This window comes from Anarrhichthys ocellatus, unplaced genomic scaffold, assembly GCF_004355925.1.
Source record: "Anarrhichthys ocellatus isolate YVR2014 unplaced genomic scaffold, GSC_Weel_1.0 scaffold27, whole genome shotgun sequence".
Taxonomy (NCBI): domain Eukaryota; kingdom Metazoa; phylum Chordata; class Actinopteri; order Perciformes; family Anarhichadidae; genus Anarrhichthys; species Anarrhichthys ocellatus.
The window spans coordinates 2,436,233-2,452,420 of NW_022280057.1; the positions used below are offsets into that span (position 1 = coordinate 2,436,233).

The 16,188-nt window shown below is 41.3% G+C and overlaps 1 protein-coding gene across 4 annotated transcripts in view; it reads left to right on the plus strand.

Annotated features, from left to right (window-relative positions):
• The window catches only part of drp2 (dystrophin related protein 2), a 132,395-nt gene that overhangs the window by 24,232 nt on the left and 91,975 nt on the right, over window positions 1-16,188 (plus strand). The window contains exon 1 of one of the 4 annotated variants that reach the window (XM_031862569.1): window positions 15,381-16,114. The exons of the other annotated variants lie outside the window; for them this stretch is intronic. The gene's annotated coding sequence lies outside the window, so the exon portion shown is untranslated. Of the gene's footprint in view, window positions 1-15,380; window positions 16,115-16,188 lie in introns of those variants that run through there. 4 annotated transcript variants of the gene reach the window in all.

Genomic DNA, 16,188 nt, shown 5'->3' on the forward strand with positions numbered 1-16,188 from the left:
GTGTGTGTGTGTGTGTGTGTGTGTGTGTGTGTGTGTGTGTGTGTGTGCTTGGCTCGCTGTGTGAAGACTCACTATTCTGAAGGATTTCCGAGCACAGCACAGTTGTGGTCATCTCTATAGCAACTCTCTGTTCCTTGCAGGACTGCAAGATATGCTGAATATAATTAAATTGTGGCGTGTAGGAGGAGAGAAATCCACGTGTTTCTAAATGAAACTAAATGTTGTAATTACATCTTGCGCTTTTAAACACAACAGGGGAATTTAATTATAGAGAGAGAGGCGTCCCAGTCGGTGCCGTCCAGAGGGAGTGCTCTGTAGAACTTGAAAGCAATTTGTTCCTGCTCTTCATTCATTCCTAAACCCTGAACCGACTCTGATAGCACAATGAAATTAATGTTTGGAATAAATGTTGGTGGAATTTAATAATGGCAATCACCCACCCTTCCTCTTCTCTTTATCCATTTCTCTCCTTTACACACAAATGTTCCTTTTTATACCTCTTCACACATACATACACACACACACACACACACACACACACACACACACACAATGTCTACTCCTTGGTCAATACGTCAAGCGGTGACGGTTAGGTTTGTTGATGCCTGCTTCACTTCACAGATTAGTCTCTCCGCTTTGTGAATATGACAATTCATTGTTCAGCATTTTTTTTGGCCCGGGGGTAAAGATGAGTTTGGAGTTCAATTTTCACAAGCGCCAAACCCTGACATCCCTCAGAGTTGTGAATGAGCAATAGCAGCCTGTGGGGAGTTGCCAGGCAGTGAGAGGGCTGCAGTCTGCTCGGTGCAGTGCTGTATATTTACAAAAAAAAAAGGCGTGCTAGCTGGTTTATTGAGACCTTTTGAAGTGAGATATAGTGGCTCATCAAATATGAATGTCATGCCCCTGCTGCAGTAGAATTGCATTTGTCGTTAAGAAATTAAAGTTAATTTACAGCCTGCTCATTTGCTCGGCGGGGATGTAACGCTGGGATTTGCTCCAGGAGAACTGATCAATTGGCAAACATCTTGAACAGGGAAGAGAGAAGAAACAAAAGATACACAGGACATGACTGCAGAGCTTAACAGAAATACACCACAGCAAATAAAATGTTCCTGTTATCTTAATGCAATTACTTTACTGAATATTCTGCTCCCAGCTGGGGCTATCAGGGCTGAGTTAATTTCAGTTACTCTACATTCTCATCATTTCAAAAGGACAAATATAAAAAAACATCGCCCTGTAAAAGGAGTGGAGGAATTAAATCCAATATAATACATTTCCTGGTAAAACCTAACGGAAACAGAATAATTAAAAGTAAATATTTTATCTTCTTATCTTTCTAGAACGCTCTCTTTTCCCCACATTGCTTCCACAACTTTTAACACATTTTTCAATATGACACGCCACAATAATCAGTACTTACTTGCGTCTGTTTTTTATTCATCACACAAATGCCAGATGATTAGGTAACAGTGCTCTGCCTCGGCATAGATATATTTCTGCCGTGAAATAAAGCTGTCATGTCAGCAAAAAGTAAACAAACTAAATGTGACTGTTGCCTTGATGGATGCAAAGAAAGTCGTGCTTCCTCTTCAAGCAGATGAAACTAAATAACACATTGACTGTAACGGGGACACGCTCAGATAATTTGTCCGATATCTCTGGATGTTCTTTTTGTTATTTGCGTGATGTTTTACTGAGGTCTTTTATTTTGAAGGATTGTGCACTGGATTTTTGATACCATATTTCATTTTTGCCCTGCCACAGTGAGCTTTGACAAGTTATGGTTTTCCCTCTTAAGTCTTGTTCCTGACCGAGTCAATCTCCTCTCTATAGAGAAATGTATGAACCTTGACTGTTCTATTAAAGGAAACTGAAAAAAACTTGTACGATGGTCTGTCACTGGTTGCCATTCAGTGTTATACTGCAGAAAGTGACTCCTAGTGATTAAACTGACAGCTCCTTGGCCTTTATTCCATCATCCCCCTAAAGAATCAAGATGTTCTCCACGGGGTTGCTATGATAGCCTGCAGTGCTATAATTCGTCAGATGCTGTAACTGTGATGACTATAAATGTCGCTTTGAATGTTCTGCCTTTCTTCCCCCAACTTTCCCCTTTTCAGCACATGTTACGGCACCAGAGCCCCAGCTAATGAGCAATTCACTGCCCTGTGTGCAGTGTGCTGCAAAACACGGCAATAATGGGTGAAAGAAAAGAGAGAAACAGTGCCGCCTGAAGCTGTGAAAATGTAAGCTAAGTGCTGACCTTGGTGGCCTAATGGCTCTAAATAGCATCTGAATGTCGGTGTGGTCCAGAGAAGGGCAGCTCCTGCCCAAGGGTAATGGGTGAAGCAGTTTTGAAGTTGTGAAAAGGGGGACAAGGTGCCGCATAGGGGGCTGTTGGGGGATTAGTGTGGCGGAGCTGACCGTGGTGGTTGAGTGGAGCCGGCAGGGCGATGGTGTGCTATGCTCTCCTTCTCCACGGGAGGCACTGCCTCACCACTCGGCCTCAGAGAAGAGCTGAAAGCAAACAGGAATAATGTGTTTGTGGCTATAAATTCAAGTGGGCTTCAAAATCAGGTGTAGGAAAGTACAGTGACGGTTTTTCTTTTCTCAGGCCACATATTCAGTCCTTAATGCTGTTGAATCTAACATTACAAGGTGTCATCAACTGGGACCAGAAGAGAGGTGACTTGAGATTGTTTGTTAAGCCTGTTGCTTCACCACATATACAGTTTACAGTGATAACAGCAGCGGGTTTACTGCCCGAAAATCATATTGGTTTATGAAACAACAGGTCCTTGAAAATCAGGCTCTTAATTTCCAGCCATCAACTGTTGGTTTTACCAACTGTTGCTCGCAGGTTTTACCAACTGTTGCTGCTACTTAACGTAGCTAATTAGGCTAACGTTAACTGTTTTCGTCGGAGCAAATAAACACACTGTTTAATTAAAGCATTTCCTTGCACTTTTGCTCTTGTGTTTTAGGTTTTGGAAAGGCCAAAAAATGACCTGCCTAAGGTTATATAGCTATCATTAGAGAATCATTGCTCAGTGGAGGTGTTTAGTGAACGTGTGTTTGTCCTTGCTGGTTTCACCCAACAGCTTCCCTGTTTTAATGAGCCTTTGGGTGTCGAGAGGCTCAGCAAGATCTCGGAGACGATTTCCCAAAGTACCTTTTAATTGAACAACCTTTCCTGTCGGTCCTCAGACAGGCTACCAGGGGAAATGGTCTTGAGTTTGTGAGTTGACTCTGTGATCCAGTGGTGTAGATGATGACATTGTATAGATTACGAGGCTTCCAGATGTGAAATGTTAATCAAAATTAAGGCAGGTCCCTCATAAGATCAGTAAAACCCAATGAAGTGGAGGCCTGGTGTAATTTACGGGATCCTCCTGACTCAATAATCCATCTCATTTTCTCTTGCGTGAGGCAGTAAAAGCAATCTTTTATTCACCACTGATGTCTTTTTATTCATCAATAAAGAGCTTGAGTGGGACATGGAAATGAAGTGAGCGACATCCATTGACAAAAATTGAGTGGGGCGTGGATGAGAGGGCGACAGGTGCAGGGTTCTAGTGCCATTGTGCCAGATTCCCATCACATGCCTGTTAGACCTCATCACAGATGGTGCTAGTGACGCTCACACAGTGTGAGTCCTTTATGAAGCAAAACAGAGTCATGTTATTAGTAGGACTACTTCAACCGTGCAGGCCAGCCGAAGTGTTTGAAGTGTGTGGGTGCTTGAGTCTTGTAGGGTATTTCTGTTCTGTTAGGCTTGGTTTTATTTGGGACATTGATGAAAAGGGATGGGTACAAAACGTGGCTTTTTCCTATCTGAAGGCATTGTCTGTGTCATTGAGCTTTCAAAGTGTTTTATCAGCAGAGCGCAAAATGGCTGTGTGAAATTTGCTGTGCAGGCTTTACTGAATTGGCAGTGGAGGAAGTCTATTCTTCTGAAGATGTCTGGCTCAGGGGTGTAGAATAGCCACCATTCCTACTGCTTGCTATGTATTTCTTATTTAAATGAGAAAAGCACATGTGGATCTTATTGGACCCTCATTCATAGGGTTATTCCACGTGTTATGTCTCACATCTCACTGATAGAGCAGGACTTTGAAGTGTGACATTGATATTTAAATCTACTGGACTTATTTATAAGTCAGATATTTCCTCCTGGTAAATAGGATAGTTAAGTTATAGATGTATTACTATGTATATTAATTTAGTGGTCTCTATTTTATTGTAACATTTTAATATTATTTAGGTGGAGGCTTCACTTAAGCCCAGTGAGTTTTCTTCCTCTTCCGACACTGATATTATTGATCTCTGTTATGTTTGTGAATTGTTTTAATTGTGCCAAATAAACTAAACTAAAGACAACTACCAGCACCTCTAAAGCTCGTTAATATGTCTTTGTTTGAAGTTGTGGTTTTTCTGGGGGGGGGGGGTTATGTTGTGGTTTTACGGAACTATCATCACCATGATAGTCCCATAAAACCACAAATTCTCAGTTTTACGCACCATTTTTTGCACACGCAAGATATATCTTGTTAATTTATGAGCTTTACAGATGCAGGTTGATTTTGTTTCCATTGGACAGAACTGGCTAGCCGTTTCCCTCTGCTTCCAGTCTTTTTGCTAAGATAAGCTAACATTCTTCTGGCTCTAGGTACACGATGGATACCTTTTAATCTACTGGTGTGCTTGAACAGAAGAGCTTGCTAGATGGTTGACCACTTTTTTTTTAGATACGAAGTTGCTCTAGCTCTTCTAAAGTCTGATGCTATAGGAGTAAAAACAGGGATGTAAAGACTCAGAGGGACAGGTAGTAATTTTCTGGTGGTTGAGCTTGTTCCTAGCTTGGTGACATTTGAGTATAGTGTTTTTCTGCAGAGGGAATGGCGATTTAAGCATCCAAGTAATGCTGATCTGTCTGACTCACCACAGGAATAAACTGTGTGGAAAAAATGTTTTTTTTATAAAACAAGTGGGGCTGGAAAGGCCTCCATCTCAACACTGCATTTCTGAACTGAAAATAAACGGACAGTAATGCTGTATTGGTTTAGAGCACTAACACTGTAAGCTCCCTTATTAATGTTCTTTTTTTATTGCTACCAATCGATCTCTGCATAGACATTTTCTGCCTGAAAATCAATGCCCTGATTGCATTTGGTTTTCTTTCTTTAACCCTGGCTAGTATCCTAAATATCATCCATCTTATAATGCCACGTTGTTTTGTGCGGAGGTGGTATGGGTGCTGTGGGCTGCAGCAGAGACTGAGGGAGCCATGTATCCGTCAACATAACTCAGCCACATTTAGCTTAGCTCCGCCATGGTTCCCACTGAACTCTGGCATTTCAAGGACTGAAGCGTAAAAGAGGAAGCACTGGGCAACATATGACGGACTTACTGGGAATATAACCTGGTGATTTGTGCAAGGAACAGCCCCACAGGAAGCCTCATTACATCAGTGCTTTAGTGGCAGCGTGTACAGTTAGCACAAGGACAAGGTTAGCTGGCATCCGTTTGTCCTCATCCAGACTCCTGACAGGTTCAGGTTGGAGGTGGTGGAAGGGGGTGCAGTACTCTGATAAGGAGCACTGCACCACCTCATCTCCAATTCAACATGACAGCCATGATTGGTTTTAGACATTAGAAAGTAAACATAAGAGAAGGATTGTAAATCCCACATGGAAAGAAATCTGTGTATGAATTGGAAAAATGTCTGCTGGTGGGTGTGTGTGTGTGTGTGTGTGTGTGTGTGTGTGTGTGTGTGTGTGTGTGTCCCCAAAAATAAAATGTGTGCTAGGATTGCCAGTCTTTCATATGGGCTGCCTTTGAAGGAGAGCAGTCGAGGTTGATAGATGTAGGATTTATTTTTCATTTGCAGTTTTTCCTCTTAGAAATAGTCTACGGTTGTGTTCAAAATGACTCCCTATTTTCTCGGCAGGCTATATTTACCCACTGTCATTTTATTTAAGTGTCCGTAGTCTGATTGTGAAATGTATGCACTATAGTGTCCTCTTAATAACCAAAATTGGACCAAAAAGTATATGTACTTTCTGCCAACGATCCAACAGTGCATTGAGTCACGTTTTAATGGAAGCAAAAATTACTGCTGTGCAACAATACACATGTCAATAATGATGTAAAATAACAATGATCCAATGAAGTACTGCTCACTCTAGAGTAGACTATTGAGTTTATATTATATAGGGAAGCAGTGAAGGAAGGAGTGCTTAACTCAAATCAGATCAATTTAGGGGCTTTCTTCTCGTCTGGTCAAAAGCATTTGAAACGTAGTAAAAAATATAAGATGAAAGTATTCCTCATTGTTTTGAAGCAGTTTCCTTAGTAATTAGATCTCACTATTTTGTACCTCTCTCTGCCCTTGTCAGTTTTTGGCCCCTGCATTAATTCAACACGTACCGTAACAACACTTCAGATCTTGTTCTGTCACTTTGTTGCGCGCTGTGGAGGAGGAAGATGACTGATATTCGGCAGCTAATTCCTGGAATCTGGACAAGCACTTCACACTTGCTTGTTTGTCTGTGTTCTGCATAAATCAAGCACCGCTTCTTCTTATTATGTGAGTGAGTTAAGACGCCTTCCTGTTGTATAGCAAACATGAACAAAAGACGCTGTGAGGGAGCTCTGCCCCATTTGCAAGGAAAACTAATATTAACTATAAGTGGTTTACAGACATATTTCTGCTGCATATGTGGGTGATGTGGCTATTAGCTACTGTGGAGTGGTGCGAAAACCAAGTGTGAAAAAATAAGAACAGTACAGATGGTTTGGCAGTAGCACTTGCTTGAGTCCCACTTTACACTTATCAAGTGGTGAATGTTTGCTGTTTGCATGAAAATAATGTCACTAGCACCTATTGTACTTAGTTGCATAAGTTACATATCCTGGAGACACTGAGTAACATTTGAATTTCCAATACTGACTCTCTTTTATCTCCGTTTTGGTCTCCACCAGCTACTGAGAACATGTTTTTGCTCTTTACCTGTTTCTGTTTGATGCTCCACTTTCTTCCCCAGGTAGTCGCTAACATTGTCTGTTGGCCGTTTGTACACTACCTGCTCAGCACCAATCAGTTTTGCTGAAAACACCTGCCTGTTAAACTAATATTGGACAATTCTGCAAACCTCAAATTTTCATTCAGTGGCAGCTTTTTGTTTTTTTAAAATGCTAACTCTTACATTTTTTTTTTCTTTTTAGCACATAGCAACTATGGTATAGTTTAGTTATGGAAATATTGTGGTCATGGCAAGTAAAATAGTAGGGTTAGACAACAAAACCAATGTTAAGATTAGGGAAAGATATATAGTTACTGTATATTTAAAACAAAAAAACGTAAACATTGGTCTGTGATGTTCAACTCCTGTCTCTTGCATGCAAGTTAAGTGTGTTACAAGCCGGACATGCTTAACGTCCATCTACCCGCCAGCGTTGGGAGTTGCACATCATTTCCAGGGATACTGGGCTGAGCTGATGGAAAGATTTACGTGATAATTACGTCACATTACATTACAGTCATTTAGCAGACGCTTTTATCCAAAGCGACTAACAATTCAGATCCTATCACACTGTAGGCACAACTACGGGAGCAATTTTGGGGTGAAGTGTCATGCTCAAGGACACATGCGACATGCGACTAGCGGAGCCAGAGCCGGGGATCGAACCAACCAAGCCTCTGATTGAAAGACGGCCCTGCTCTCCACTTAGCCCCAGTCACCCAATTCCCTGCAGTGTCATTACAATGAAAAACATTTTTGACATAACTCATTGTTATGTGAACCATTGTTAATATGAATAGTATTGATTAGTGCAGCTTAAATTCTTCTTAGCCTGAGGTGACAAGGGAAGTATGTTAGTGTTTCTGCTTTACCTATTAGGGGAATGATGTCACCATTAAACCCTGTTTACGATCCGCAACAAAGTGATACTTTTTTGTTTTGTTTTGGATTTTTCCAGGGGACAACTTAATCCTCTTTAGTACTGAAGAGGATGTGTCCCCTGTGTTCTCCCTGCTTCCTATGCCCTTGGACATGGGTAGTAAATATTTATGATGTAGCTATGCTGTACGCTTCTTACTGCAATGCTTGGGTTTGTTGTTCCAGAGGATCATAGTGAGGTCAATGTGGATGATTGTGATCCTATAGCATAGTTGGAATTTGCAGTGCAGTGTTATGACTAAAAGCTATTTAACACCACAATAATTACTTCATTTTTTCTTCTTTGTCCATCTATCCCTCACTTAGAAAAAATACAATTCAGTATTACAGATGAAAAATAGCCTCTTGGCTAACTCTGGCGCATTTACAGCAATGTTTTTATTAATGTGCACTGTCCCTTATCAAATAAACCAATCGAATAAAATAAATACTAACCCCTTCCCCTCAGGGCGATACGGCCTCAATATAGCGTAGCAAGTTGTAACCTATCAACCGGAGCGAGATGCCAATCTACCACAGTCAAAATAAAGCCCATTACAGCAGCAGGGTGGGTGATTATAACACAAGATAGGGGGTATCAGAGAAAGGAGTCCTCCTTGTGATCATAAGGGCACGGCGTGATGCTGACCTGCAGGGTAATAGACCTGGATGACCCTTCAAGGAGGATTGCAAGACAACCTCACACAAAGCCTGTGACCTCTCCTGAAAATGAAAGCCTTGATTAAACACTGCACACTTCTATGGGAGCTTCATAAAAAATGCAATTACTTCTAATGGCTTTTACGGTATCTGAATGAATAGCGCTGACATGAGGCGCTTGCCTGTGTCAAGGCTTGTGTAGTACATTGTTAGAACTCACCATAAAACCTTTTTTAGCTCAATTTTAAGAAAGTCTATGTATGCTGAGCACAGACGGACCTTAGGAGACCTTAAAATGGTCTTACTCATGGTTAATGGAGGGTTGTGGGTGGGGTGACCTGATATTGGAGCAGTGCCTGAGGGCTACAAGGAGATTGTGCATAGAGGGAGGTGGTTCACAAAGTTGTGCAGCAGAAAAGTTGAAGTGAGAATCCTTAAGTGAGAGTTAAAAGAAGAGGTGACAAGTGGGGTTCAGCCACACAGCAAGTTTGGCAACACTAATATTCTGCTTCCCAGTTAAGTAGTTGTTCAATCGCTGTGTATCAGGGGCACTGTTAATGTAGGGGAAAACAGATTTAATGGTCATATTTATTGTCCATGATATCAACGATGGACTATCAGCAGCTGCAGGAACACAAGGTGTCATCATAATTATTCGTAAGGAGCTATAAAGTTTTGTGATTGTGTCTCCCAGTGGAGGAAAAAAAAGGTCTTTTAAGATGGGGCAATCAGCAGGAGGAGGCTTCCTATGGCTACTGCACCCCTTCAGCTACATCTTGGTACACATACAGGGTTCATTACCAGAGAAGATGGCCCGCAAGTAATCTCAACACTTAACCCTCTGGAGAGCCCCAGTCGCCAGACACTCAGGGGCAAAAACTTCACGTCTGACTGGATACATGGGCAGCGTATAGTGTCCTCCCATTAGGAAACTGAAATCGTTCAAAGTTCAAGCAAAGTCTTGCAGCAGACCCGGGGCCCAGTCAACATATTCCCAGAGTCATGTGGGATTGAAGCGACAACTGAAGCAGTAAGTACACACGTGAAATGCACAACTGGAATCCTAGATGTTACGTACACAATCGCATAACCCAGCACAAAAAAAACAGTTCTCCATAGTCCATGAGTAATACAGCAATATTCAGGCCACTTGAGGTATAATTATTAGTCTTCTAAAGTTTAGAGGAATTAGCACCACGCCTGAAACACAGATTGCTTCTCTCAGACATGAATTATGTGATGAATGTGTTACCGATTATGTGACAATAGCACCAATCAGACACAACAATGTACCTGTTTGTCACATGAAAAAGTAACGTAAAGGTTACATTGCAGTTGTGGTTACATGAGAAACATGAGATAAGGAATGAAAACTTCTACAACATCAAAGCACAACACGATCAGCGGCTCCCATGAGCTGCAGGTGGGTGGAAACATTCACCTCTACATTTTTACCAGTCATGTCTTGTAATTTCTTCACTCTGGACAAACATATTTCTCTCATTGCACAGAGAATGCACACCGGACTAAAAAGCAGACTCATGCTACACTCCAGCCACTGCATCACTGCTAGAATAAACTTTCTGCTGGTGATCCTGTAGCTTAATGTATAAAGCGCAACACGGCCACTGCAAGGGTTATGATTCTGATTCGCTCTGCAGCCATCCGTGCTAAAGTGGCTGCATCATACTGCCGTTATTCATCAGCCTCTTGTCCCCTGAGGGCAAACCCCCGCTGCTACTACTATATGAAGTCAGCGGCAGTAAGAAACTCTGAGACTGTCTTGTCTTACCTTTGGTCGAATGTCGGTCATGCTTGGAAATGAATAATGGAGTGACAGCAATGTGAGAGCAGGGTGGCAGCAAGGACACCGAAATGGAGAGGACCTGCTCAGAGAGGGTCAGTCCGCGTGGCTCGTCATCTCTGCTGGGCGCCAGCTGTTGTGGGGAGATATTTATTTTACTCTATTCCAACACTCGACATGTCGACAAGAAAGGTGAAGGAAACGGATGAGCTGGCTAAGAAAGTTCTGTAGATTTGTTCTGCTGTTGATGAAGTGCTACATCATGTTCATTTGAATTATGGCAGTTTAGGATTTTTCATTTTAAAGTTTACATATGTTTTTGGTGTAAAATATTTTGCAGACATTATTGTGTAGGTGGATTCTGCTGTGTGTTGTCAGGTGTTGCTGTCTCTGCTGCATGGTTAGATTGACAACTTGCCAACTGCAAATATTGATTGAAGCTAGAAAGATGATTTTCACACTGGAGTCGACAGCCCATCCTGCTGCATTTGGGGATCAATGCTAACACACATGTGTTTATCATGGCCATCATCTTAGTTTAGCATGCTAACATTTTCTGATTAGTACTAAACACAAAGTGAAGATGGGGCTAATAGGAAAATCTTTAGTTCAGGTATTTGATCATGAACCAAATTTTGCCCTGCCGATGATGGTAGAGGAGTTAAGGGATCATCAAAGTGATTACACTTCATCCTGAGGGGAATGTGGATGTCTGAATTAAATGTTAAAAAAAAAACAGCATTAATATGCTGCTGCTACCGCCACTGCTCTGATAAGTAATACCAAACGATTTTGAATCTGGCTGCAGGGATTCTCTCCCATTCAGCCACAAGAGAATCGGAGGGGTTGAGCTCTTGATGTCTGGCTCAGAGTCGGTGTTACAATGAATCCCAATGATCTTGGATGGAGTTCAGGTCAGGGCTGTCTGTAGGCCAGTCAAGTTCTTTCACAGCAAACTGAGTATGCAGTTTATTTGGCTTTGTGCATGAGGGCATTGACGTTCTGAACCATCGATCCTGGGATTAATGATCTTCCCCAAAAGTTGGAAAAAGACTTGTCTTAAATATCATTGTATAGAGTATCTGTAAGATTTAACAGTAAGACATTTAAACTAAGGGGCCTCTAACCCAAAACATGAAAATCAGCGCCAATCAAAAGTACACAAAAGTATGTTTGGCAATTATGTTGTACTTATATGCTCTTTATCTAATCATTGTACTTCATTGTGTTTATTTGTGTCTGTGTGCGTGTGTGCGTGCGTTTGTTAAATTGAGATTTTTGTGCCTGTGCCTAATTACCCCACTCGGGATGAATGTAGTTATTGAATAGTATTGAATTGAACTGAAAAAGTGCTTTATAAAATACAATAATGTTTGCAGGCCACCAGCTATAAGACGAAGCTGTACTACTGGCTCTTTTTAAGCCTGCTCAGCAGTGCAGAAGCCACCGGGAAGTGTTGGACTAAGACTGCTGCCATGTTCCTGGGTTCTCTTGTTGGACGTGTTCAGCACTTCTCACTCGGTATATAAAATATCCAACCTATTCATCTGTCATGTTCTTTATCTTCGATTCCTTACTCCCTATTTTCACTTTCCCCTATTTCTCTCCCCCTGCCTTATCATGAATTTGTGTTCATTTCTCCAATATTCTTGCTTTTCTTTGTTGTTGTTGATCAAACTTTCATCTTCTGTTTTGGGTGGAAGCTGTTTTCTATTGTATACTATGCAAAGTGAAATAGTGGCTGTATCCACAATCACTCCCTATTTGTGTAGTTTACTTTCTGCCATTTCATTTGAGTTGATGGCGTGTAAACTACTGTCTCTTAACAACGCTGTAATGCATCACATTTTATAGATGCAAAAATTAGCAATTATGCAAAATTAACTATGCAAAATGATTGTTAGTAATAAAAATAAGCAATTGAGTATCATTATATACAGTGCAGAATAGTGATCTGCACTGTTCAAGTGTGTCAAAAGTTTGATTTTAAATAGTTTTGATGCTATAAAAAAGGGGTTGAGACGTCATAATTGACAGCTGCTCTGCGTGAAGTAGTCGCTGTAATAGAACTTGTGTCAATTTGATCATAAAAGCATCTCAATTGAATAGGGTTAGTTGTCTGTAGCCAAACAGCTAGCGTGGTGCTGCTAACGTAGCGGCTAGGTTGCTCACGATCTGTGGGCGTGTTTGGTTGCGATTGGCTCGATACCGCGACGCCAGCCCCCCGATCAATACTGCGCATCACTCTGGCTCCAAGTGATATTTGGGCTTCTTTTTTTGTACAGTGGGGGAAAGTGGAGATGCTTTGTCCATCTGTTCGACAATAGTTGCTGTACACTTTGCAGTTTGGGTGAAAATATTTAGTAACAATTAATCTCTGCGAGTTATTTTATGAGGTGCAACCAATTTAATTTCAGGGATTATTAAATCTCTAATGTACATTGTCTTTGTGTTAGTCTCGCTACTTGTGCTTCTATTTTTCCTTGCTTCTTCCTCTTTCACTGGAAAAATTATACTGACAATCCTCCTACTTTAAATTCTGCTCTTTTCTCAGGCAATACATCCTTTCAAACTCTGTGTAGATACGTCTTAAATAATGTGTGTCTGGGATTTCCCTTTCTCTTTGTCAATAGGATTGACAATAGATGTTTCTTGTGACCAACAACCACATTTTTATATCCAATCTGTTACAATAAATTTGATTAAATTATGGCAATCCAAACCTATAAAGTGCCGCTCTCTATTTCATGCCTCTGAAACAGACTTCTCTGAACACACACACTGTGCACACTCATCCCCAATGACGAAATGCTTCATTATCTTGGCAGCATGAATGTGACAGTTGGGGGTTAACACCGTAGATGATGAATTGTGTTGTGTGGTTGAAGAGCACCTTGGTGTGCTGTCCTATTTAAATTGACAAGCAGTCTCTGCAGCTATATGACTTAACTCTTATACGACTAAACTGGTAAGGGAAAGCTGGCAGGAGGATGCTGTTGAATTGCTCTGGGCAACGAGTGCCCCCTTATCCACTATGGAGAGAGATGCTTTGACAACCTGGTGTCCTCCGTGAGAGCCAGGACAGATTGAATCCCCGTTTGAAATGTTGTTTGAAGCGGCTAAACGCTCGGGGTCAGTGAGGAGGAAACAGAAAGGGGATGTTAGTATTCAGTAATACATCATGTCAGTGTCAGTGTGAAAGAGTTACAGAGCTGCACTTAAGATCTAACCGTCGCTCTCTTTGGCTTTCCGTTTGTTTAGCCGCCTGTCAGTATGTGTGTATGTATATATGTCAAGGACGTGACATTTGGCTTTTCACTTTGCTGAAGCAAATAAGGTTTTTTTTGAAAAATAATAAAAGATAGTCTAATATTTGCAATATCCAGATAATAAGTCACAATGTCAAGAGACTTTTTATATTTCCCAACAACATGTTAATCATTGATAAAAAGCCCAGTGGTGGACTCTTAATCAGGAGGATCGGGAGAATTCCAGATGGGCGGTGCAATTTAGGGCTGATTACCGACGGCTAACTAACGATATTCCACTGTCCACCGTGCCGATTCATGATAAGACTTCAAGGGCTCCGGACTGAATCAGCCTTGAGGGTCCTCTCCAGGCTCTTCTGAACTTTCTGAGGCCTTTGCCAGGTTTTTTAATTATGTAGTGCATTCCCACTAGAAAACACAAAGCAATTTCAGCACATCTCCTTAGAAAATCACAGTATGATGCATTTAAATGCCCACCCACTGTTGAGGAGTCTCTTTGCAGTTCGCTTTTCAGTTAAGCCAGTTTCAGTTTCTCACTTTTCATACCTGCCACCATGTTTCTCTGGTTTACCGATAAACAGTAAACCAGTCATGACACAAAATCAAAAACCTTCATTCACATTCTGTGAGTATATCAATCTTTGCTTTGTACAAAGGGATGTGAATAAAGAAGATTAATAATATCATAAACGGGTGTTTAAAACAGAAATTCTGAATCTCTTATTGCAGATGAACTTCATAAGAGCACATTGTCTTGGGACTCTTTATTTTGTCACCAGCATAACCTGTAAGTTTAGAGGAACAACTGATATACTTTGATGTCTTACGTAAACAGATTTGATACTTGCCTTGAACTTTCTTCCACTCGCATGAACATCTTCCTCATGCAGCATTAGTATTGTTTTCTGTCTCCAGCAGCAGCAGTGAGCTTCGTGATTTCTTGTGTTTTTATTGTGTAATGCAGTAAAGTGGACATTTATTCTTTGGGGGAGCTGTTATTGCCATTACTGTGGTTATGGCTTATCGCTCTCATTTGTGTTTCAATCCAAGTTACATGTTTATGTAAAATGACATTGGTTTTGTTATTTTGTTCAGTGCATTGGCAGACATCTGTGTGCACCTTCTGTGCACACTTTCTACAGGCTAAGTAGGAAAATGTAGCCGTTTATTGATATTTTCACATTTTGAATTGAATCTTTCTTCAATGTTGTCTCCACAGTTAATTGACATTAATCAGTTACAATAATCAGTTGAATAATAACAGCTTGATGTAGTTTCTCACATTGTCTTGCTTCATTTGTGCTCACATAGATAATGTCTGTATTCAACATTCTCTGCTCAGCGCCTCTCTCTTTTGCTCCCTGCTGTTTGCTCCCTCTGGGTGATCCGGCTGTAACTGAATGAATATCTATGGCAACTTTTGATCATATTAATATCCTCAGATTATCACAGCTCATTTTCTCAGCGAACAGGAAGATTTCATTTATTCAGATTGAAATGGCCGTTGTGCTCGAGTCTGATTTGAAAATGGAAACGGTCTCTCACTTCGTTTCTTGCCGGTGATATCGCGTCATGCCGTTTCATTTTTGGCCCTTTGCAGGATTTCATATGGAAAATGTAGCATATTGAGTTAAACCAATGAAATATTCTGTTAGTCACACAAATGTAAAGCAACATACAAACATACAAACACACAGTGGCTACAGCTCAGCCATCAATGCTGTCGAGTGTTACAGACAGGAAGAGGAAGACAATATGTACGAAGGAATCTTCAATTTCTTTATATTGAACTATAATGTGAATTATGAATGCCACTTACTACTCTGAAAATAGTTCAGCTCCTTCCCTTTCTGCTGGCTGCTTGCTGCAAGCTGGACATTAAACTTTTATATCTGTTTTGAACGGTTAGGGAGTGCTCTCCTTTTCTCCTGCCAACCTCTGCACTGTTCCCTCTAGATTTATTGGAAATGTAACACACCTCTAAGGCAACCTGTTCACTGTCAACCTTTCTCTAAATATCCTCCTCTTTATTTTTTAAGAGCCCTCGTTTCCAACCCCGTCTTCACCGCAAACTGCCTGGTCGGGTCGAATCAAAGCAGATTAATGTGGTTATTAGTGTTGGTTAATGGTCAGGATGTGAGGCGTGGAATCAGAGAAAATGCTGTTAACATTGCCATCAAACCCGAGGCCTTGATTGAGTGGCTTTGCAGGGCAGCGTTGTGCCAGAGTAGCAAATGAAATCTCTCTCATTGGCATTCCTCCTGCGTCGCCTCAGTCCCTGTTTCTTCCCGGCGGCCAGCACTCGGTGTCTCAGCAGTCCTAGGCCCGGGTGTGCTGTCTGCTGATAATAAACAGCCCAACAACCGGGCCAGCGTCACAAAGGTTTGCTGAGTTAGAGCCCAGCCACCCAACTCTGTCTATCTCTCTCAAAGGTTAGGCGAAACCTTTACTGTATGCTCGGTGTCAACGCGTTTTAAAACCCCTGCTGTTACTGTTTTGCTCCCAG